We start from the raw sequence: 23,772 nt of genomic DNA, 5'->3' as shown, positions 1-23,772 counted from the left end.
TTTCCACTCCTTAGGAAACACATTAGTATTCATCTGTGCTCCTGAAACAGTGGCTCTGTCTCCTATGCCCTGCTCTGTCACTGGCTTGCACCCTAAAATCCCTGCAGCCCCTGGGGCACAGGGATACTGAGAAAAGCTTCCAGATGGGGTTCAGATGACTGGTCTGGAGTTGGCTCTGACACATACCTGCTGTGTGCTCTTGAGATGTTATTTCTACCTGGGTTTTCATTTCCTTGGCTTTAAAAGAGGTCATTGGTGGCTTCCCCGCTGCCTCAGTTGAGCGCAGCACTGTGAAGCAGTCTGCTGCCTCTGCAGCGCCAGTTTGATTCCCGGCTGGCCAGAGAGAATCCCACATGGCGAGGCAGAACTCTCCTGTCTTGCCTGCTGCTCCCCTCAGCAGTACTTTCAGTCCGTCTGCCTGTTCTGCTCCCCACTCTGTATCTGGTGATCCTTTCACCCTCCCGCAACTCTGGCCTGTACCCCTGCTGTTGAATAAATAAAAATAAATTTAAAAATATATAAAAAAGGTCATTGGTCTACACGAAGGACAGCTAATTGCTTCCTGTAACAGGTCAAGTAGAGCATATTTTAGGCCTTGTGGACCATATGATCCATCTTGCACACACTCTAGTTGGCTGCTGTAACACAAAAGCCAACCAGAGGCAATGTGGCTGAGCATGGCTGAGCTCCAAGGGACCTTGACATGTGGACCCAGAAATTTGAATTCCATTTATTTTTTACATATCTTGGAGTATTATTATTTAAATTTTTTTTTCCAACTGCTTAAAACACAAAATCCATACTTACCTCACATTCCCTAGAAAAATAGGCAGGAAGGCTGTGTTTTGCCAATGCCTGATCTACACCTACATTTTCAATAGAGGGGCTATAAAAGTTCAAGGGAGACTTATGGTAGAGATACACAGCAGCACTTTGTCCATTGATCTGATTTGCCTTTTTTGTAATAATGTTTAATGCACTTTGCATTTCAAATGCAATTAAATGTGGGTGTATGATTTTTGTCAAAGGGAGTTTGAAAAGACTGAGGAAGGTTTTGATGTTGATTTTGATGAATCCAAGGCCTTCAAACACACCCTCTATCAGCCCCTAGAATGGTTTGGCTGATCTGATTCCAGGTGATTCTGAGCCACTGTGGACCAAATGGCATTTGCTAAATTTCATTTATTCATGGTCATGACAGGGAGCTGAAGCATGAATAATACACAGGCTGGATAAAAAATCAGTTATACTGTGTGTGGCTTTAAAATGCATCATGGATATTTTTTTTCCTCTGAAGATTTACCTTCCTAATCCCTTTTGCTGATATGAAAATGAGTTTGCATTACCTGGGCTCATAGTGGATTATGGTGGAATGGGGATGCAGAGGACCGACATGCTAGAAATGTAATAAAATTGATGCCCCAGGTTAAATCTTCCTCTTTGGTGCCTCTTGACTCTCCCAAGAAATGAGATTTTTTTTTTTTCTACCAGCCCCTTCTTTGAACTCTCTTATCAGGGCTATAACATTGACTTTTCTCATTCTAAGCATGCATCCTTGACCTGACCCCTGTCCTGGAACTTCCCCCACATTTCTTGAGTGGCAACACACTCTTGGTTTTGAGACTAGGACCTAGGCAACCCTAACATATCTTGACTACTGTGCCAATACATAAAGGAATGATTAATAATGATACATCAATTTCAATCCTATCATTTTTAAAACACTCTTACAGTGGAGAACTGTCTTGGTATGCACATGAGTAGAGAAGGAATAGCCTGTTCTAGCCTGTATTTTTTTCACAGCAGTTGCAACTTCATTTCTCACCTTGGAGGACAGCACTTTCTAGTTTTTCAGTCCCCAATGACATATTAATGCATTCTGAACCAGCCTAGATGACCCTGGGCCTGTCAGAATTGCTCCCTATGAAGGCCTCCCGCACAAGCACTATAAGCACTACCTGAGATCCTATTGGCCTAAAGAAGTTCTTATGATTTACACTTGAGTATCTTAATTCACTGGGCAGGACATGAATCAGGTGAACAAGTCTTGTGTTTTCACCTGAATGGGAAATCATAGTAAAGGAGTAAGCCATCCTGCAGGGTCTTCTGAGGGGTTCCTTTAAACCCTGAAGTAGGAGCACACAGATAATTTAAAGGGAATTCTGGATTATAATTGCTTGTTAATCCTTCTTTCCTGGCAAGGAATTCAACCATTGCATTTTCTGAAAAGTTGAATGAATGAGTATTTAAAATATTCGTTGCTGTGTTAACCTCCTTTCAATTTTTTGGATCCTGGGGTTATTCTCTTTATCTTCATGACCTCATTGTGTATTACTACTGCAAAGTTCAGATAGAAGGAGGAAAGACTCAATTTCTTAGTTCCAAATATATTTTTCAATGTCCTTAGCAAAGATGGAAATCTTCAGAGAAGATGTAGCTTATAAGAGCCTGTGTCTTTTGATGAATAAAAAGGTTTTGGCATGGATTGGTTTGGGCGCAGAAGAAATAAGCACAGAATGTTTTAATGTATTGACAATGAGGTGATACAAATATAGATATGGGGAAGAAAGGTAGACAAGTTATTGAGAAGCAGAGGAACGTTTCTGAGAAAGTGACTGCCCCTACTTACTGGTAGAGGAAAATGTGAGGTGAGTGGTAACCATTGACAAAGAACCTGCTTCCTGAAAGAAATCTGGCTTGTTCTAGGGTATATCACCCAGAACAGGGATGAGGGGCTAAACAGGAACTGGTGTTGCATCATGTCTGGAAAAATAGAACAGAAACATGTTTCAGAAATGTTTGTAACCCCAGGGCGGCATGGAAGTTAAGCAGAAATTGTGTGTGCAACTTTGTAGAGGGTTCATAGACAGCCATTTACGGACCTGGAAAAGTGTCATATAGTCAAGAAAGGCAAGGTCAAAGCAAACTGTGACGCGGAGCACATGGCAAAAGAGACTTGTGGCATTAGAGTTAGTGACTGTTGGGTGTTGACTATGTGTCAAACAATGTTTTCACTACTATGGATACAGTAATAATTGTAAAGAAGAGACAAAAATTCCTACCTCATGAAACACTTTTGGTGATGGGGATTAGAGGGAGAGGGAGCAAAAAACAAACCCAAGAAAGACCTATTTGGAGGGAGATGGTCAATTTTAAATGTGATGATCAGGGAAGGTGTCATTTAGCAAAGACTTGAAGGGGGTAAGAAAGAGAAACATGGAGAAGTCTAGGAATACCCAGTGCAAAGACCCTCTGGTAGGAGTATGTTTAAAGGATTACAGTAGTGAAATAAACCAGAATAGCTACAATAAAGAGAGTTAATAGTGGGGGTGGGCTGTTAAGTTCAGACAGGCCACATGCAGATAACAGAGAAACTCAATAGGATGGGAAGCTTTTCACAATTTTGTGTAGAGGGGTTGACATGATCTAATTTAATTTTTGAAAGGATTTTTTGGTTATTTTTAGATAGTCCTAGTTTGTAAAGATCAAAGGGATAATGAAGGCACAAATAGGGTGGCCACTGAAATAAACCAGGTATGATATAATGGTGACTTGGGTCAAGGTTGTACAGTATAGATTAATGTAGTTATTCTCCATGCATAGGTGGGAGGTGGAAGCAATCACATGATGGAAGAAATATGGGTTACATGAAAAAGAGGGAAAAAATCAAACATAATCCATGATTTGGGAACTGAGTGATCAGAAATATAGAGAATTTGGGAAGACTGTGAAAGGAGAAGACTTGGGTTTATGGGATATCACGAGTTGATGTGGCATATGTTAAGGGTAACATGCCTGTTTTATTTTTCAGGAAGAGGTAGAATAAGTGAAGAAATTAAGAGGGTGGTGAAGAAGGAAGGCAGTGGAACACAAGGGCATTGAGGTTGGCAGGTAGAAATATAAACATCTTGGGCCTCCCCTGGTGGCGCAGCGGTTGAGCGCTGGGTTGCGAGGCTGCCCGCAGCCTCTGCAGCTCCAGTTCTATCCCCGGCCACCAGCGAGGGTCACACACACACACACACACACACACACAAAAGAAATATAAACATCTTGATGAATATCAATTTGCACTCACATAGCTCAGGCCTGGTGTTTCCTGCATAATGTAGCAACCCTTCTCACATCTTAGATCACTCTTGCAAAGAAGAAAACAGAAGGGAAATAATGGCAGAGTTAAAATTTAATATATCTATTTACCCAAAATGGTAAAAATTAAATTTCATTTTGCTCTTATCTTTTGTCACCTGGCTGAATGGGGACTTTAATAAAGATTTTTTATGAATTATTATAATTTTTTGTATATCTGTATTTTCTATACTGGAAATATGATGTACTGCACATTTTAATTGCATGGGTGAAGGAAAGACAATATAATGATTGTATGACCTTAATGAAAGAATAAATTAAAGGTAAATATGGAAACAGAATGGACAATGTAAGAAGAAAGAAAGAGATGATGGGTTTCTGTCAACTGATAGGAGTGGTATTTAGTTGTCCTGCTCATCTAGAAACATCTAAATGGCAGCTCTTGAATAGAGGGACCAGAGTTTGAGTGACATTGACAGAAGATTCTCAAACTACTTTCCGTGAGGGAGGCACTTGGAGAAGCCTTGATGGAATTGCCTTGATTATCTTCAAATATCCCAAGAGCTGAAATGGAAAATCATCTATGCTTGTCTTCTGAAGGACAGAATAGGACTCATATTATGGAAACTCCAGAAAAGGTAAAATAGCCAGGGTTTTTCAAAGGTGATATGAGTTCTTCTTGGAGTTAGTGAGTTCTTGGTCAAGGGAGTTTTCCAACAGAAATCCCATAGCTAGGGCCTCCCTGGTGGCGCAAGTGGTTAAGCACAGCACTATGAGGCAGTCTGCAGCTTCTGCAGCATGAGTTTGATCCCCGGCCGGCCAGAGAGCAGCCCACATTGTGCAGAAGACCTCTCCCAACTCGCCCGCTGTTCCCCTCAGCAGTGTACCGCAGTTGATCTTCCTATTCTGTGCCAGACTCTGTCTCTGGTGAATCCTCTTACCCCCCTGCACCTCTGGCCTGTACCCCAGCTCTTGTATGCATAAATAAATAATTTTTTTTGAAAGAAATCCCATAGCTATTTGGCAAACAGTTGTATAGGGAAGACCCAGCATTGGGTTCCTGCCCAAACCTGAGATCCTTTTAGCCAATAATGGCTCTGTGAAAACATTTACTGAGATAAAGTCTATTTATGAAAATCAGAAAGAAATAGGGAAAACCAAAAATAAGGCCAAAAACAACAAAGTCATTTTCTGCTCATCTGCATTTGACAAAGAGGAAGAATGACTGACCTCCAAATCCAGCATAGACTTTCATTGGCTGATATGGTAAAATAATTGAGATTTGTTTTAAAATACAGAGACTTGGATATTGACTAAATAAATACTGGACAAATTGAAAAGTGTTCTTATGCTTCCTTTTTTAAAATAAACATGCACAAGAAAAAAGAAAAAAAAAGTATTTTAAGGAGGCATTAAAGGATCAAAAGTTGGTATTGAGGGAGAGGCCGCTAAACTCCATCTTACTGTAGGTGTCATTTTTCAAATGTATTCTAATCACATTCCTGCGTCTGTCTGGCAGAACTAAAATATTAGTGTTCTTAGTAGCAAAGTAGTTAAACAATTACTGTCTCATGCAAATATGTCTTTGTTTCAACTGAGATCAAAACAGCAAAATTACAGTCCCTGGATCCTTCAATTGGCCTTAGACATTTTTTAGAAATAGAAAGATCCCATTCAGGCCATTAAGGCAAATACAAAACTTTATGTAGGGCATAAATCAGGGTCTTATCTCACTTATAGCATCTTCCTTTGAGTTTTCAATTCAGAGTTTAAAAGTGGAGCAATGTTTGCTCAGAAACATAATATTTCACTATCCATTCTTTCAACTAACACAGCTGATACAGAGTGTTTACTGCAAAGGTGTCAGCTGCTATGTTACTATAGGTTTGGAGGATAATGAGGGCAATGTCTTGGCCTCAGGGGACTCAGTAGCAGTGAAAATATAGGAAGTCAAGGAGAAGAATGCTGTACAATGTGCCACAGTAATGCCAGGAGAGCAAATGGTGGTTGTGACAAACTTCAGAGAGTCAACACAGGCCCAACTTTGGAAGCAATTAGATATCAAATAAAGTGGCAAAATGTGTCTAGGTGCACAGAGAAGAAAGGTTTGTATCTTGAGTTGGCTGGAAGAAAAGTTGGGTGAAAGTAGGGAGGGTAGGAGTGAGAAAAGAGGCCAGACAAGTGGAATGAACCTGATCATAAAGGACATGTGCGCTAAACCAAAGAGTGAGAATTTTATCCTGAAAATGATGGGAGACATTCCTATTTCATAGGGTTCTTGAAGATATTTTGAGACAATCCATTTGGAAAGGCTTTGTAGGAAGATGTGTATTGAGAAATCTGTTTATATTCTCTATCAGTTCAATTTTGAGGGGAAGAGACTTAAAACACAAGAAAATGGAATCATGACTGCAAGAGGAGACAGAATCAAAGGTTTGAGTGTTGGAAAGGGACTCAGTGACAGACAAAGTCAAGGTAATCTTCCTTTCATGCCTTTCAGAAGCCCAGATCCTGTCAGGATGACTTACAGAAGCAAGCATCTTATATATATAGAAGGTGACTCTTTGAAACTAGCTTCTAAGGAAAGAGATTACAGACCAGGTGAATTTACTTGCTTGGAAACTCTGGAAACCCTAGATGTGCCTGCTGGTTGAGAATTTAGGACTTAGAAAACTGAGAAGTGAAAACAAAATATTCTAATAAAGAAGCTATTGCAACTGGGGGAAAACACAAGAGTCCAGGATCAGACATAACCCAAACTGTATAATGGTGGTAATCACACCTTCTCCGAGTAATTTTACTCTTTTGTTTTGTTTTAATTGACCTTTTTTTTTTACGATTTATTTATTTATTTATACAAGCACTGGGTACACTCAGAAGCGCGGGAGGGTGAGAGAACTCACCATAGCCAGAGAGGGGAACAGAACAGGCAGACTGACAAAATACACTGCTGAAGGGAGCAGTGGGCGGCAAGAGAGGTCTGCACGCCATGTGGGACCCTCGCTGGGTAGCCAGGGATTAAACCGGTGCTGCAGAGGCTGCGGGCAGCTTCGCAACCCAGCGCTCAACTGCTGTGCCACCAGGGGAGGCCCTTAATTGACTTTTTAATGATATAATTAAAGTATTTGTGAATACACTAACCTATCTAACCATCATCACAATCAAGATGCAGAGCATTTCTAACCCCCTAGCCTGACACCAATTTGTAGACAAACTGCTTTCACTTTCAGGGTCAAATTTCTGACATTATGGATAGTTTGGTCTCTTCCAGGATATCATATAAATGGAATCAAGGTTTTTTTTTTTTTTTTTTTTAGATTAATTCATGGCGCTGTGTAAATCAGTATTATTTTTTTTAAAATGGGGATGAGTTGTCCATCGTGTTGCAACAAAATTTCTTGGTGCATTAACCGGTGAAGGATAAGTGGGATGTTTCCAGTTTTTAACTTATTTTACTTTCCAAGGGAATACTTTCAAATCTATATATCTTAATGAGAAGGACCTCAGAAACAGAATTCCCATACCCCAAGTTTCTGTGTAACACCCTACTTATTTTTAAAGTATAACTTTATGACATATTTGTTTTAAATTTCCACACTTCTTTTCTTCATGTATCAACTTCCCCCTTTATCATGCAGAAATATTCAAACACAGTTTGTAAGAATATATTTTCCATAAGATTTTGCTTTTGTTTTCATAATTCTCTACATTTGTTCCTCTGAAAACGTCCATCATTCTCTATAGGGTTTAACTTTTGCGTCTTTACCTTTTATCTTCCGTGGTGCTGGATTTTTCTAACTGACCTGGATGGAAATATTGGCATGAGTACACCCACTTCCTTATTCAGCAGAACTAGTTACTTATATATCATATGTGCTATAGGTTTTATATGTGCTTATGTGCTTATATTTATTGTAAATATCTGCAAAATTTTGATTACCTCATTGTTAACTTTGCTCCTCCTTTATCATTCAGAATTCTGATTTATTCTGAATGTAAGCTATCACATAGGAATTATAGTGGCTTATTTTAAATATTAATGATTTTTGTTTGCTTGTTTTTGTGTTTTCCATTCTCTCTGACATCCTGGCATACTTCATTTGTTCTGATGGTTTTATCAAAATACCTCTTTGAAGAGATTTTTGGAATAATTTAATGAGTTATCTTATTAAGTGGTCAATGTCATTATTTTTATTTTATAGTTCATGAACTTTAATCACAGACCAAGCAAACATTCTGAGTAAAAAGGCCATCAGTGGTACAGCACTGGCCCAAGGACACCCTGTCATGTCTTGGCATTTGTCTCTCAAGCTGACTGCCTTCATGTCCATTCCCAGCAACCATTCCTAGCATCTAAAACTATAGAACTTTAAAAAAAAAAGAACCTACAAAAGCTTTAGGATGGCTGTAGAGCTCAATGGCATAAATCCAATTCAAATCTTGGTAATAGGAAAGTCTAGATCTGAAATTTGCTCTCCCACGTATCATTCACATATTCATTTATTCAAGAGTATAGAAATCCCATTTTTGTACAAAGCACTGTTGAAAATTCTGGTAAAATAGGAATTGATCCTTGTTTGGTTTTCAGGAATACCTGTCTATTAAGAGAAATCAAATATGCAAAAAACAACAAAAACATTAATGTTGACTCTTTACTTTAAGTCAGACATTGTGCCAGGGATTTTTATTATTTAAATCTCATGACAGGGCCTCCCTGGTGGCGCAGGGGGTTAAGCACCACGCTATGAAGCAATTTGCAACTTCTGCAGCATGAGTTCGATCCCTGGCTGGCCATGGAGAAATCCACATGGCGCAGCAGACCTCTCCTGACTCGCCTGCTGCTCCCCTCAGCAGTATATTTCAGTCAGTCTGCCTGTTCTGTTCCCCACTCTGTCTCTGGTGGATCCTCTCACCCCCCAATATCTCTGGCCTGTACCCCAGCTCTTGTATGCATAAATAAAGAAATCTTTAAAAAAATAAATTTCATGACAGGTAATATTGTTATCTTGCTTTTATAGAAGAGCAGCCTTAGATGTAAAAAAATCAGCCAACTGGCTCAAAGTAACACAGCCAATGAATGGTGGAGCTGGCCTTCGAACAAGGCAATAGGACCTGAAGTATATTTTAAATTCCCAGAGAACTGCGGGTTGAATGTGTCCAAGAAGGACTTGGACATGATGTAGTTACATTTTACTTAAACAGTTATTATTTATTCATCTGTGTTCAGGTCAAGCAATCTCCATCCCAACATGTCCAGAAAAAGAAAATATTTTTTTGAATGCAGGCTTTTCCCTTTTCTCTCTTTCATGGGAAAGGACAGCCTAATGGAAGCAAATTGAACAAAAACAGTTGAAGTGTTGAAACCTAGTCATAAATATTACAGACCAGTGTTTCACTGTTACAGCAACAAAAAGCTCAGGAACATCCTCATGGTCTGGTATAGAAAGATTCTTTTCCAAACAGCAATCTGCCCATCACATTAAAGTATAAAGTCGCCCAGGTTCTTCTGAGTTCCCTGCTCTTTGCCTGGGGCATTCAGAGACCCTGGAGCTCAAACGTGCAAGCTTCACACAGCCTCCCTACTTCATGCACCTTGCCATCTCGTCTGAAAGGTTGCACACGGGTTTAGAGGGCATCATTGATTCCTCCAAGATCAGATTGCTTATTAGGACTCAAACACAAACTCCCCCAAATAAATGAAACTAAAATAAAGTTACCAGGAATTGACTCTTATTTTATTTGGAATCACAATCATGCAGGAGATCGGAGAGAATATCTATCAATTTCTAAATACATAGATGCTGTAGAAGAAAGAGCAATTTTTCTGAACCACGGGGTTAGAACAATAAAAGAAGTCATAGTTTCTGGTTTTCCTATCACTGAGAGTCCAGTCGATTGGACAGCCTGAGTATTAAGTTAACAACAAGCTGCTCAGAAAGCCATATCTATTTCAAGGTCATAGCCCTGGCTGTGCCTTTTTTTTTTTTTTTTTTTAATCTGAACCATTGGGCAGGAGAGGGGTCTGAGAGGGTGGGGAGACAGAAGGTAAAAGAGAAGGGGGGTTATTTCAGGCCTCACTTCTCTAAGCCTTCAGTGTCTGAGCTCCAGGACCAGCCTTCCTGTTGTGAAACACTGGACCAGTTGTTGTGGGCTGGAGATAAACAACATTCCAGTAGTTCCCCTAGAGGCCACCCGAGGCCTTGTGCTTTTTAACATTTCCCTGGCCCTGAGATGTTCCAGAAGCTCAGGATTATTGCAGTATCTGCCGGGGCACACACAGCAGTAGTTTTGTGGTCTCTGTGCACTTAAACTGGTAATGAGCTCTGGGTGAGATCTGTATGTGTCTGCCTGGTCGTTAACCTGATGAGACATCAGTATCTTTTGTGTAGCTTTGGATGTCAGCACTGTGCTGTTTGGCGGTTGGAAAGAACAAGGGCTTTTTGCCCTGGTGTTCAAGGTTTCCGTCTTCATTAAAGTTTGAAGCTGAATTAGGACTCACTGGGGTTATACAAGGGCAAGTTCAGAAGCCAGAGACAAGCAGCTCACAAAATCAACCCCGGTTTATCATGAAAGCATTGGACTAAGGTTATATCCAATAGAACAATCATTTCACATGAATTCCTCATAAGTTCTTGGTTCTTATGTTGGTAGACATAGCTTGAAAGAGAATAAAACCACAACTAATCAGGAGTGGCTCAGACTTGCCTCTTTATTTTATTTTATGACTGAAGATTTAAGTGATGATTCAGGGACTGTGGGTTCCAGCCCTGGTCCCTGGCTTAGAACTACCTGCAAACAGCATCAAGGCCAACACATTCATGGCAGCCCATTCTCTCGGCTCTGCATCACTTTCTGCAGTTTATCAATTGAACTTGTACCCTCTGTTATAATTGTTTCCCACAATTACCTGTAAGATATATAAAGAGGCTATTATTAGCCTCGTTTTAATTATAAGAATGCACGACTCAGAGAGATGAAACAACTTTTCCAAACTCTTACAGTTGCCATATTGTTTAAGTAAAACAATTAAAATTTTTGTTGGCATAAGGTATTATTTTACCTATCTTGTGTGTGTACTTATAATAATAGCTATTTCAGTAGGTTTAAGATGGCTTACATTTAGTAACCTAATGTACTAAAGCAGACATCTAAAATGTCTTGCAGGAATTCCTGACTCCTTTATTCTTTACAAAAAGGAAAAAAAATTTTTGGTGTGGTAGCAAATTTGCCATCTGCTTCTGAATGCTGCAGTATGGGAGGATTTGAATAAGTGTTCAGAGTAAATTATTAAATATGTAATTTTAAATAAAATATTTAAAATGATAAAATGATGAAAAGATGAGTTAAAGAAAAATGACTTTTAATCATCAATAAAAAAATACAATATTGTCACCTGCATCTTAATAAGGCTTGGCAACAGTCAGGTGCAATTGTTGAGACAGTGACAGAGTAACAAATCACACATAACTGGGAAAATAAATACTAATACAAAATGGGGCCTTCCTGGTGGCGCAAGGGGTTAAGCACCGCACTATGAAGCAATCCGCAGCTTCTGCAGCACAAGTTCAATCCCCAGCTGGCCAGGGAGCTACCCACATGGCGTGGCAGACCTCTCCTGTCTTTCCAGCTGCTCCCCTCAGCAGTGTATTTCAGTCAGTCTGCCTGTTCTGTTCCCCACTCTGTCTCTGATAGGTCCTCTCACCCCCCATATCTCTGACCTGTACCCCAGCTCTTGTATGCATAAATAAATAAATCTTTTTAAAAAAGATACAAAATGTATGCACTTATAAAATTAAATGATCATATTCCTAGGATATATAAACAGTTAAAGAAGCAATATCTATTTTGCTTACCTTTGATTTACCTTAGAGCAAGGTTTGAAGGCTGCATGTAAAAGAAAAATAAATATAATCACATTAAAAATACCTCACATATGCATTGTCATATATTCTTTAGTTACTTGATATAAATGATTCCTTTTTACTTCACAAAAATTACGCGATGAAGTGAAGGAATAAAGATGGAGAATAAAATTTCCATTTTATAGGCACAGTAACTGAGGACCAGAAATATTAAAAAATCTTGCTCAAGGTCATATGGAGAAAATATTAATAATCAATATTTGTAGCTTTTTAAAATATTTATTTATTTATGTATACAAGAACTAGTGTTCGTGCCAGACGTGTGGGGGGTGAAAGCATTCACCAGAGACAGAGTGGGGAGCAGAACAGACAGATCTACTGAAATATACTGCTGAGGGGAGCAGTGGGCGAGTCAGAGAGGTCTGCTGTGCCATGTGGGTAGCTCCCTGGGTGGGGCTCAAACTCGCACTGCAGTGGCTGCGGATAGCTTCATAGGTTGCTCTTAACCCCTTGTGCCACCAGGAAGGCCCTATTTGTAGCTTTTGATTCATGCTAGTGCAATTATAGTTTAACATTTTATAACACTATGCATGTCAAAAGGTGTGCGTATTTACAAATATGTATAATAGGAAGTTTTGGTGACCAATAAATATGGACATATAAGAAAATATAAAAAATGGACACAATAGAATTTTGCTTTCCATTAGAAATCAGTGAAAAGTTTCCAATTCAAGAGTTATTTGAATAATTCAGTGTTCATATAAATCTTTTACTTTCTTCTATGTTTTATGTTTGTTTTGGCTTTAGGGATGAGAAGTCCAGCATCTATAAAATTTTCTTATTAAAAAAGAAAATTTATATAAAACTCAGTGTTAGTTAAGGATTAAGTTTAGCATATTATATTTTGCTTTTGAAATGTACTTTAATGTGTGAAATGAACTCAACAGGCCACGTCACATATTTGCTGAAGTGTGACAAGAACTCCTTCATCAGAAATAGCTAGAATTCTGGAAGGTCTGACTCCTGGTGGTGAGGAAACAATAGGATCTCGGCCATGGCCTGTCTCCAAGGAGGCTGTGAAGGAAGAATAGGACTCCTAATTCCCCTTTTAAACATACTTTCATACTTGCATAGGCCCAGTGGAATTAGCAGATGCCAGAGCTCCTGTCCACTAACAGATGGAAAACCAAGAAGCCAAAGGAGAGCTGCTTTGAGGTTATCAGGAAGAGCCACCTTCTTCTTTGATTCCCACTCTTGTCCCCCCCGCCATATTTGGAGAAATAACTAAGGTCACACTACTTGTTGCAATTCACATGGGACTCAGTGGTGAGTCAAAGAGTGTACTGGGTACTACAAAACCTCCATGATCTCAGGGAGTTGCTCTGTCCCTTTCATTCTTTCTCACAAAAGATCTGGGTTTCTCCTGCACACCTCTATGCAATTACTTGATCATGACACATGTCGATGGTGCCCCCCTTGGTTAGCTGTGGCACTAGGGCTCAGTTCTGTTTCCACACTTCCCACCTATAAAATCCAAGACCAGTTCCTTAGTCACACACAGACACACTGTTTTCCCATTTTTTATGTGAGGCTTAGCAGTTCCTACCATGCCTCCTTCCCACATTTTTATGAGGATTAAATAAGATGGAGGGTGTTAAGATTTATAAAGTCTGAAGGACAGTGTAGCTATTCATTATCACTGACTGTTCCCAAGGGGAATATCGGATAGCAGTTAGAAGCCCAGGATTGACTATTAAATGAATCTGGTTCAGAAGCTGCTTTTGCCATTCTCAAGCTTTCTGAATTCAGGTGTGTTATGTAAACTTACTAAGCTCAGTTTTCTCATTCTTATATGGCATTAATAATAGTTCTCAGGTTAAATTAGGCAATGCCACAGTGGCTAACACAGTAAGAAATCAAAACATTTTATTATTACTGTGACTCTTCATCTACAGACTGTGGCTGCTGTGATTTCCAAGGTCTGAAGGGAGGGTATTTCAGGAAATCCACATTAGAAGCCCCTATGTTAAAGCATTTATTTGGGTGCTCTTTTGAACTAATCCTTAACTATCCTCCAGAATTTCATTATTCCCAACTTTCAAATGTGGTTATTTTTATAATGAGTGGTAGGGCGAAAAAATCAAAAGGTTTTTTTTTCTTTCTAATGTGTCTTATGCTTGTATTGCCTCTAAGCCTTTCAGGAAGGATAATGAGCCTTTTAGGGAGGATGAGGGTGAAAGTATGTGACAAAAAGGAACAAAACAGATAGAAAAGATCAACAGACTGGAAGCACAGTCTTAGTTCTTCTCCAAACACATTATGTGACCTGTCCCCTTAGGTTTGTTTGCTGAGAATTCTGGTTTCCGTTGGTGATATGATAAGAGATTGCACAAGAGTTTCCTCAATGAGGTGGCATGGAACGGTTATCAAGGTGAAACACTGAACATAGTTTCTGGGTACAGGATTAGTACTAAATAATTTGTGATTGCCTTCCACTCAACTTTTTAAGGAGTTTCCAGTTCTGATATTCTATAATTTTAGAATTGTGTCTTTTGACAAAGCAATATTCATCTTAGATATTTGAGGTATTTGACATGAGGGAGAACGTAGTGGGTAAGTTCCAGAAAATCAGAAGATGATTCCTGGCCTTAGAAGCTTTCTCCTAGGCAATCTCTGAGACAGCGTCTTTGATTATAACTTTGTGACTTCCTTCCAGCTGAGGGCATAGCAGTCTGTACTTGCAGTCATTTTCGCCCAGAGGGGTGGTCAATATCTTTTTGCCTTGTCATGGAGAGGGAGCCACTGGAGAACTTTGGGAGCCAATGACATTAAAGAGATGGGTGACCTGATTCACACCTGCAGACCCAAACAGAGGATTGAACTCAGAACGCTGACCTAATCAATTGCTCTAATTAACTCCACAGTCAGCTCTGTTACAAAAACATTACCTCTCAAAGCTGAAAAAGGACCTCAAGTATCCTCTCTAAAAGCTTCTCATTTTATGGAGTGAGAGTGACTATCCAGAGTCAGAGATTAGTAGAAACAGTAAGAAAGATGTATCTATGGATTTCTAAGGATTGATCACCAATGCTTAGAAATAAAGCCAAAGGAAAATGAGTTTTTCTTCATGTTAAGCTGAACTTCTTCAACTAAATTTCCCAAATCTTCTCTAGCCAGTGATGGGTTCACGTTTAGTAACTTAAGGGCAGATATTTTGTGTTCCTTAAACAGAAGGCATTGCCAAAGCTTCCTTAAAATGAACTTGGGCTGAGACTGCCACTCTTGCACTGGGCCAATCGCTGAGTTTATGTGTGTGTTGGATACTATTTTCTGAATGGAATCTCTGTGCATGGATTTCAGGTTTTAGTTTTATAGGTTTTTATTTTTTTAATTTTTTTAAAAAGATTTATTTATTTATACAAGCACTGGGTACAGTCAGAAGCACGGGAGAGTGAGAGAATTCATCAGAGCCAGAGCAGGGAGCAGAACAGGCAGAAGGACCGAAGTACACTGCTGAGGGGAGCAGCGGGCGGCAGTAGAGGTCTGCACGCCATGTGGGACCCTCGCCCCGGGGGCCAGGGATCAAACCGGCACTGCAGAGGCTGCGGGGCAGCTTTGCAGCCCAGCGCTCAACCACTGCGCCACTAGGGGAGGCCCTTTATAGGTTTTTAATTGGTCAGTTACTTCAGCTGTCAGAACTACAAGTTAAAGTCTCTTGTCTCTGTCTCTCTCCTTTATTCTCAGCTCCACCCCTGTGGGAGTTGTTCTTGGTATGACTGGACTTGGGTACTTTGGAACTCAAACTGACCAAGACGTGAGATCCACTGAAGGCCTGCTGACTTCCAATAAGAGGCTTATGGAGAATCGCGAGGCAGGTGAGCATTACATGCCCCTGGAGTATGAATATGTCTTATGAGTATGTTAGAATCCCCTGAAAGTTATGTTCAAACATAGGTTTCAGGCACTACTCCCAGAATTTCTGATTCAGTAGGTCTGAATGGGCACAGAAAACTTACATTTCTTTTGATTTATTTTGTGGTGCTGATGCTTCTGGTCTGGTGATCACAGTTTGCAAGCCACTTGCATCCAGTTAATGTGTTGACGCACACGGCTGATATCCAGGAACACACAGCTGATATCCAGTAATTTGAATGGAATATAAAGAATTCCGGAGGCTCTCTCAGTAATGGACTCTGTGGGCAAGGATTTCAGCTTTTCCTTTGGGTCAACTTGGGTCTTTAATGATCTGACTGGCCTTTAGGAAGGCATTTGATATTCTGGTTTCAATGTAAACACTTCCCACCTGTCCCAAGTATGTGTGTCCCCTCCAAGAGCTTCAACATTTCTGACATTGGCAGAACCCTAATCACTCTCCCCCCTCTCGCTCTTTCCCTCTCTCCTGGTAAGCATCTGTTCTTTTCACAGCTGTGGCTGCTTCATTCTGTCTGCCTCTTTCTCTTCTTGTCCCCAACCTCTCACTACCCCTCCCCCCATTAGGATCAAAATACTCTGTTTTCATTTATTTACTCCACAGCTGTCAGTGTTGTGTCTGGGTCACTGCAGTGCAACTTGCAAGGAAATGTGATCCATGGAGAGTTCTTAAAACTGCAGATACTTGTAGTAACCAATATACACACACTCAGTAACACAGACACCTTTCTTGGTCCCTGAGTTGGTCTGAAAATGGCTGGCTTAGGGCTATGTGTCAGCATGACCCCAGGGGGAATGAATTTGCACTAGGACATTTAGAGTACAGAACAATTTTGAGTATGCAAAACTTTAGTACCAGAAAAGGAGAACAAATTGTTCAGTGGAAAGAGCTCTAAATTGGGAGTGTAGAAATTAAAGTTCTAATTCCAGTCTCTCCCGAAACTGAAATTAGTGGATTTGATCATTCCCAAGGCCCCGTCTGTAGTGGGTTTCAGTTATATAAATGTGAAGTTTCCATTGAGTGTGTTGAGTGTGTGATTCCTAGGTGGTGATTTCACACATTATATGTTGTGGTCACAGGTTGGGTTATAGGGATTTTTATAATCCTTCAGTGGGGTAAATGCAAAACTAGAAAGTATAGGAATTTAAGGCAAAGAAAATAGGAAGGTAAAAGAAATATAAGTTAATTGTTTAGTAAATAACATGCCTAATGCAGATTTGACAGGTGTAAGTTCCACTAGTGGTAGAAAAGGTAACAAACTGGAATTGTCACAGGTAAAGGCAAGTGACATGAAAGAAGAATCAATGCAATGTAGAATTAAAATGAGCAGAAAGTGAGTCTGTGCTATCTTCTATCCCTTACATGCATGTTCTGAGCTAAACCAACCTGAAGAACAAATAGTACAGAATCATGCAGAAAGCAGTAGAAAATGATATAAACTGTAAAATGAATGATCTGTCTAATTTTTTTTTAATTCACTTGCATTGGTTTCTCAGATTACCATGTAATCTTTCTAGGAAGTGGCTAGCATCATATTGGTTTAAAAAAAAAGTCCTTCTTCATGTCCAAAGTGCAACCCAGTATAAGTCTAATTTGTTTTTCTTTTTAACAACCTAATATATTTTTGTAACTAATTATCTCTACCAAAAAAAAATGAAGAGACAATTTTTTAGAGACAATTGCAATCATAATACATAACCACACCTTTTTCATTACATTAATGCAATCATTATACCCATTAGCACATATAATTTATACAACTAGAAATAATTGGTGTTTTTCTCATTCTTCATGTTAGGGATCTGGGATCAGATTGGATAATGGACTTTGCTAGGTTCATACATATATTGAGTGTATCAATTCCCTAAAATATAGACCTTGATTTTCATTAATTAACTGAAGAACACACCATGTCTGGCAACAGGACTTGCCTGGGTACATGAAGATAGATATGATTTTCTATCCCCAAAGACAAGTTGAGTGGAAAAAGTCAAATGTAAATGAGATGGTATAAAAATTAGCTACATGAGCTGTGATAAAAATATCTAAAGTAGGAACACAAAGTTAGAAATTTCAGAAAAGGAACTCAAACTATTCTGTTAACTTCTAAGTTCTGAAAGATTTCTGTCTGATATATATGTAGACTACATTTTGTTATAATTACATTTCTTAGTATCAAACAGGGTATCAAATAAAAATTTATGTAGAATAAAGGCCTTCTAGAAAGATTGACTCTGCTGTCCACTTCTGTATAACAAATGTGATTCATCATTCACACGTTATAACATATTTCCATACAGATTAGCATCTCAGATATGGTTTTAAACATATTTTTGCTGACGAAAGAAAAAGGACATGGCATGTACCAGACATCCTGTATACTATTAAGATAAGGGGCTATTAGGAGGTGTGTCATCTTGCACAATATTTTCATTGTATTGTAGAAGCTTTTTAATTTAAAGATTTTCCAGCATTTTAATCTTTCTCCTACTTTGACTTTTTATCCTTCCTTTTATATGGGAAAATATTTTTATATTATATTATTTTGTATGTCTTTGATTCCTTTCAGAATTAAACATGCCTATTTATTGTTCTAGAGTATTAGGGAGTAATGCAAAAATCATATAGAGTTTACTAGTTTGCAAAATAAATCAATAACTCTGGTTAGCATTGCCTGATTGACTTCTTCCAATGAAAGATATCCTCTGAACTTCATATGATGAAAGAATGTTCATTGAATATATGTGCAAATTTTCTTTAATTAATATGTATTGAGCAAGAACAGCTATGCTGGGTAAACTAGCTGAACTATCAGGGTGAACTTACAATGGTTTAATTAAGTCCTTTCATTTTAGGGAAGTTCAGTAATTATGCTCACTCATCCAAAACTTCAAGGTAGGGATGCACTAAATATTCCATTGCTGATTTCTATTCTCAGAGGCTATCTTGCTATAACTGATATAAGGTTAATAGTATTCTCTAGGGGGTAATTTTTCCAATCTCAACCATTTCATCACAAATTTAATTAAATCATAGATTCTTCAAATTTACCAGATATTGTGGCAAATCCTGCTGAAACTATATGGTAGCTGTGATACTTGGAAAGTTGAATCAGATATTTGCACAGTTTCTAAGCAAATAATTGACAATTATGTTCAATAGTGCAGAGATTGTTTGTGAATTGGTAAAACAATCCTATTAATTTTCTGGGATCTCCTAAGCAAGTCTCTTAACTTCTCTGAATCCTCATTTTATCAATAGTAAAAATATCAAATTGATTTAAAGATTACAATTTTTTTTTAAGGATATTCAAACTCTATAATTCAATCTGGCCTTTCCATAGATATTCAGGGTGATAACAACCAGTCACATAGACTTTTGTTTTTTAATTTCTCAATTAAAAAAATATTTATATTGAGGTAATGTTGGTTCACATCTTTGTATTGTGGAAGTTTAGGATCCAGTTTTCCAGCTGCTGTTACCACAGCACTCTCACCACCAAAGCACCCATAGTTCATGGTTCCATAATCTTAAAGAGTGAGAATTTCTGGGCAATGCATATTTTGATTGGTGTCTCACTCTTCATTAAATTAAGTAGAGTTTATCAAATTTGTTTTTTAAATATAGTTTCATGTACTTATTAACATATAATAATTTTGGATTTTGTTCAACAAAAGGTAACTGCCCTGTGAGAGAAAATGGCTGTAGAAAGGAAGTCTCCTTCACGGGATTCATTGAAATCTAATTGTGAATAGACTAGTATACATACACCTCCCTGCTTTAGTTTATGAATATCACAGAATTTTTACTTTGGTAAAATCAGCTCTGCACACAATGAGAGGAATTTGGTGACAGTACCATTCGGAAGCAGACAAAAATTTCTTAAGTGTCCTGAAGTTGGAATGGATTTTTTTTCTGTAAATTTTTTCATATCCAATTTTCATGATTCTACAAGAACTCCATTTCCTGAACATAACAATAGGCCGTGAGCAGCACAGTGGAATAGTTAACTCCCTTCACCCCGGATGGAAAGTTCTCTGTGAGATCAGTGACCCACAAAGCTGGACAGGCCCATTCCCAACAAGACTCACTTTTTCAATTCATGTGAAATACTGCTATCTAATCTAACTTTTTTTTTTTTAACCACCTACATTTTGAGGGGATGATAAGACACAGTCTTGGAAGTAAAAGGTACACTAAAAATGTAGGTATCATTCACCTGGCATCAATAGGCTCTTAGTCCATCCATTTCCTCCCTGCCTCCACCCTGCAGTCTATCTTCAGTAAAAGGAACATCCAAATATAAAGTAGATGGGTCGTGTCCCATTCCATGGGATCTTGAAATGTCTGTACTTAAAATGGAATAAAGCTAAAGCTGTGTTTGAAGTGTCCTAAACTAGGGCACCAAGAGCAGCTGCTCTTATTTCCAGATGGATCCCTCAGCCTGGCAATGAAGAAGGATAAGGCAAGAGTTACCTTGACAAGTTCTCATTGCCAGGAGATTCAGCTGTGCGGGTTGCTAAAAGCAAAAAGCTAACAAACTCAAAGCAAAACAAAACAGAAAACAAGAATCAAAACAATAATGAAAAATACGCCAATGTGAAAGCTTTTTTATTTTTAAATGATTTTAATTTTTTTTAATTATTAAGGGAATGTTGGTTTACAACACTGTATAGAATTTAGAGGTATTGGTATTGGCTCATACTTCTTCAGATGTATGTTACCACACTGCACCCAACACGAAAGTACAAATAATCCTCCATTATAGCACATTGGGCCTCTTTTCCCCTTTGATTCTGCATCCCATACGTTCTTTCTGGGAGCCTCAATTCTACAGTAAAATATTTAGGGTTTATCTGGGTTTAGTTTTGTCTATTCCTTTATTTTGTTTCTTTATAGTCCACAAATCAAATCATCCAGGATTTTTCTTTCTCCTTCTGACTCACTTTGCTGAGCATAATTCCCTCAAGCTCCATCCATGTTATCCCAAATGGAAAAATTCCATCTTTTTTTTTGTTTTTTAATAGCTGTGTGGTTTTCTAATGTGTATGTACCACATGTTCTTCATCTACTCATCTGTTGTTGGATATATAGGTTGTTTTCATATCTTGACTATTGTAAAAGTATTGCATTGAACATCGGAGTGTATATAGCCCCTTGAATTTGTGGTTTTTTTTTTTTTTTTGCATATGTTGGGTAGATACCAAGGAGTGGAATTGTTGATCACATGGCAGATATATTTATAATATTCTGAGAAGCTTCCATACTGTTTTTCCATAGATGCTGGAGCAATCTACATTCCTACTGACATTGTACAATGGTTCATGTATCGCCATACCTTTGCAAACACTTGTTTCTGGAACTTTTAATAGGGCACATTCTTAGGAGTGTGAGATGGTATCTCATTATAGTAATAACTTGGATTTCCTTATGACAAGTAATAATGAACAATTTTTCAAGTACCTTTTGGTCATTTGTATATCTTCTTTGGAAAAGTCTGTGCTTAATTCTCTTCAACCCATTTTTTGATTGTTATTTGCTTTCTTTTGTTTCTTTATTTTTCTATATGCGTTTTCTGAATATACCATCAAAATTTACCTGAAATGATCTGAGACATTACACACTGTCAAATGTATGATGTGCAAATGATTTTTTCCTGTTCAGTAGGATGTCTTTTCATTTTAATGGTAGTTTCGTTTACTGTGCAGAAGTTTTTTAGTTTGAGGTAATCCCAATTGTTTATTTTTGCTTTTGTTTCCCTTGCTGTTGTACACAGTCCCCAAACACCTCTTTGAAGCCAACGTCCAGAAGTGTTTTGTTTATGTTTTTTTGTATGCATTTTATGTTTTCAGATTTTATACCTAAGACTTTAGTCGACTTTGAGTTATTTTGTGTTTATGATGTATGATACATGTTTACTTTCATTCTTTTGGATGTGATTGTTCAGTTTCCCCATCACCATCTGATGTAGAGACTTTCCTCTCTCCAATATATACTCTTGGCTCCTGTGTAGTAAATTTGCCATCCATATAAATGTGGACATATATCTGGACTCTCAATTCTATTCCATTTGTCTGTTTCAACAGTATGTTTAAGGAAGGAAATAGAGCAAACATTACTGAAATTTATATGGAAATACAAGACTCCAATAACCAAAGTAAGCTGTACAAGAAAGGAGACTGTTGGTATCACATTTTATAATAATCAAGAGTATAGTATTGAAATAATAGACACATGGATTAATAAAATAGAATTGAGAGCCTAGAAATAAACACACACACATATTTGGACATTTAATTAATTACAGAGTAGTCAAGAGTGATTTCTTTTTAAAAGGAAATAATTCATTTAAGAGTGTGAATAATATACATAGAACAATCTGCACTATTCAAAAGTAATTATTTTGTATTATTCTATGACTTATCTAACACTGCTGCATCTGAATTTTGTTGTTCATACTCAGTTTGAAGATACAGGCATTCCAAACTTTTCAGGTATATTTTGATGATTGCATTCAGAAAGTAAGATATTTATGTAGCTCTTAGTCTACAGAAGCACATATAAAGTAATGGGAGATGATTTGGAGTTTGAAAAAAATTATTATTTTCTTTGCTATTACTACCTGTTTTTATTGAAATTCTATTTTTATTAAGTATTATATTAAAACTTGGTTTATGTTAATTATTTTTTACTGTTACCTTATGAAGACATAATAATTGTTATTTTACAAATTTTGGAAGGAAAGCTCAGAAAAATTACATTAACCAAGTTTACACAGCTACACAGTGATAGATCAAGAATCTAAACTCAAACCAACTATACTACTGGTGTGTTTTAAAAAATACTGCATTGTACAACAGGGAAATATATCACAATCATAAATAATATTTCCCCTCAATTCTAGTAGTTCCTTTAATGTCATTGTGCTACTCAGCCAAACTAGAAAATTTAAATTTATTATCGAAGGAAAGAGATAACTGATCAGGGTGAGTACAAAAAATACCATTATTTTTCTTTTGAGCTACAAAAGTATAGTTCTTGGCAAGGGGCAGAGATTAGTTGTTTTTATACTAACTCCCTTTCCTCTTTATCCTGGCACTGATACATATTACTTCCCAACCTTCTTTGCAGTCATATGTAGTCATAGAATATGAGTGGAAATAATGTGTACCATGTCCAGGCTGACAGCATTTAAAAAAAAAAATCTTCACATAGGAAAACCCTATCCCTCCCCATTGGCTGATATCTGGAATGAGAGTACCTGCTTGGCAAACTCAAATGTTATACATTAGGCATTAGATGTGGTAGAGAAACAGAAGGTAAAATTTGTGTCATTGTAGGAGGAAAATCACTGTTCAGAAGATCAGTAATAACTATTTTATACTTTACTTGAAGAAAACTGTTTCTATTGAGTTAAGCTACTCTGATTTGTGGTCTATATGTCATGCCGTGATATGGGTGGCATTGTGAAGGAGTTTGAAAAATAGTTGTATCTGATGAATGTGTAAATGTCAAGGGTAAGTATGGGGAAGGAATTGCCTACTATAATTAGGCTCAGAATCTACTGAAAATCTACAGGGAAAGTAATTTAGTTTCTTTCAGGAAAGATCATGGTATGGATGATAAAAATAGATTTATGAGATATGTCAAAACAATAAAAACATGTAAAACATATTTGCAATCATATCAATCAATAATAATGAATTGCTCTTATTTGGATCTTAGTTGAATGGACAAATTCTTTGAAAATAAAAACATTTATGAAACAAGGAAGTTTGACATAGGTAAAGACCAAGTAGATATTTGATGAGATTTAGGAATCAGTATTGTTTTTTATAATAATAGTATCATCTTTTGCTTTCTAAAATTAAAAAAAGAGATTGATTTACTAAA

The sequence above is a fragment of the Talpa europaea genome (genome assembly GCF_964194135.1).
Source record: "Talpa europaea genome assembly, chromosome: 4".
Taxonomy (NCBI): Eukaryota; Metazoa; Chordata; class Mammalia; order Eulipotyphla; family Talpidae; genus Talpa; species Talpa europaea.
Note: the sequence above shows the minus strand (reverse complement) of the source record.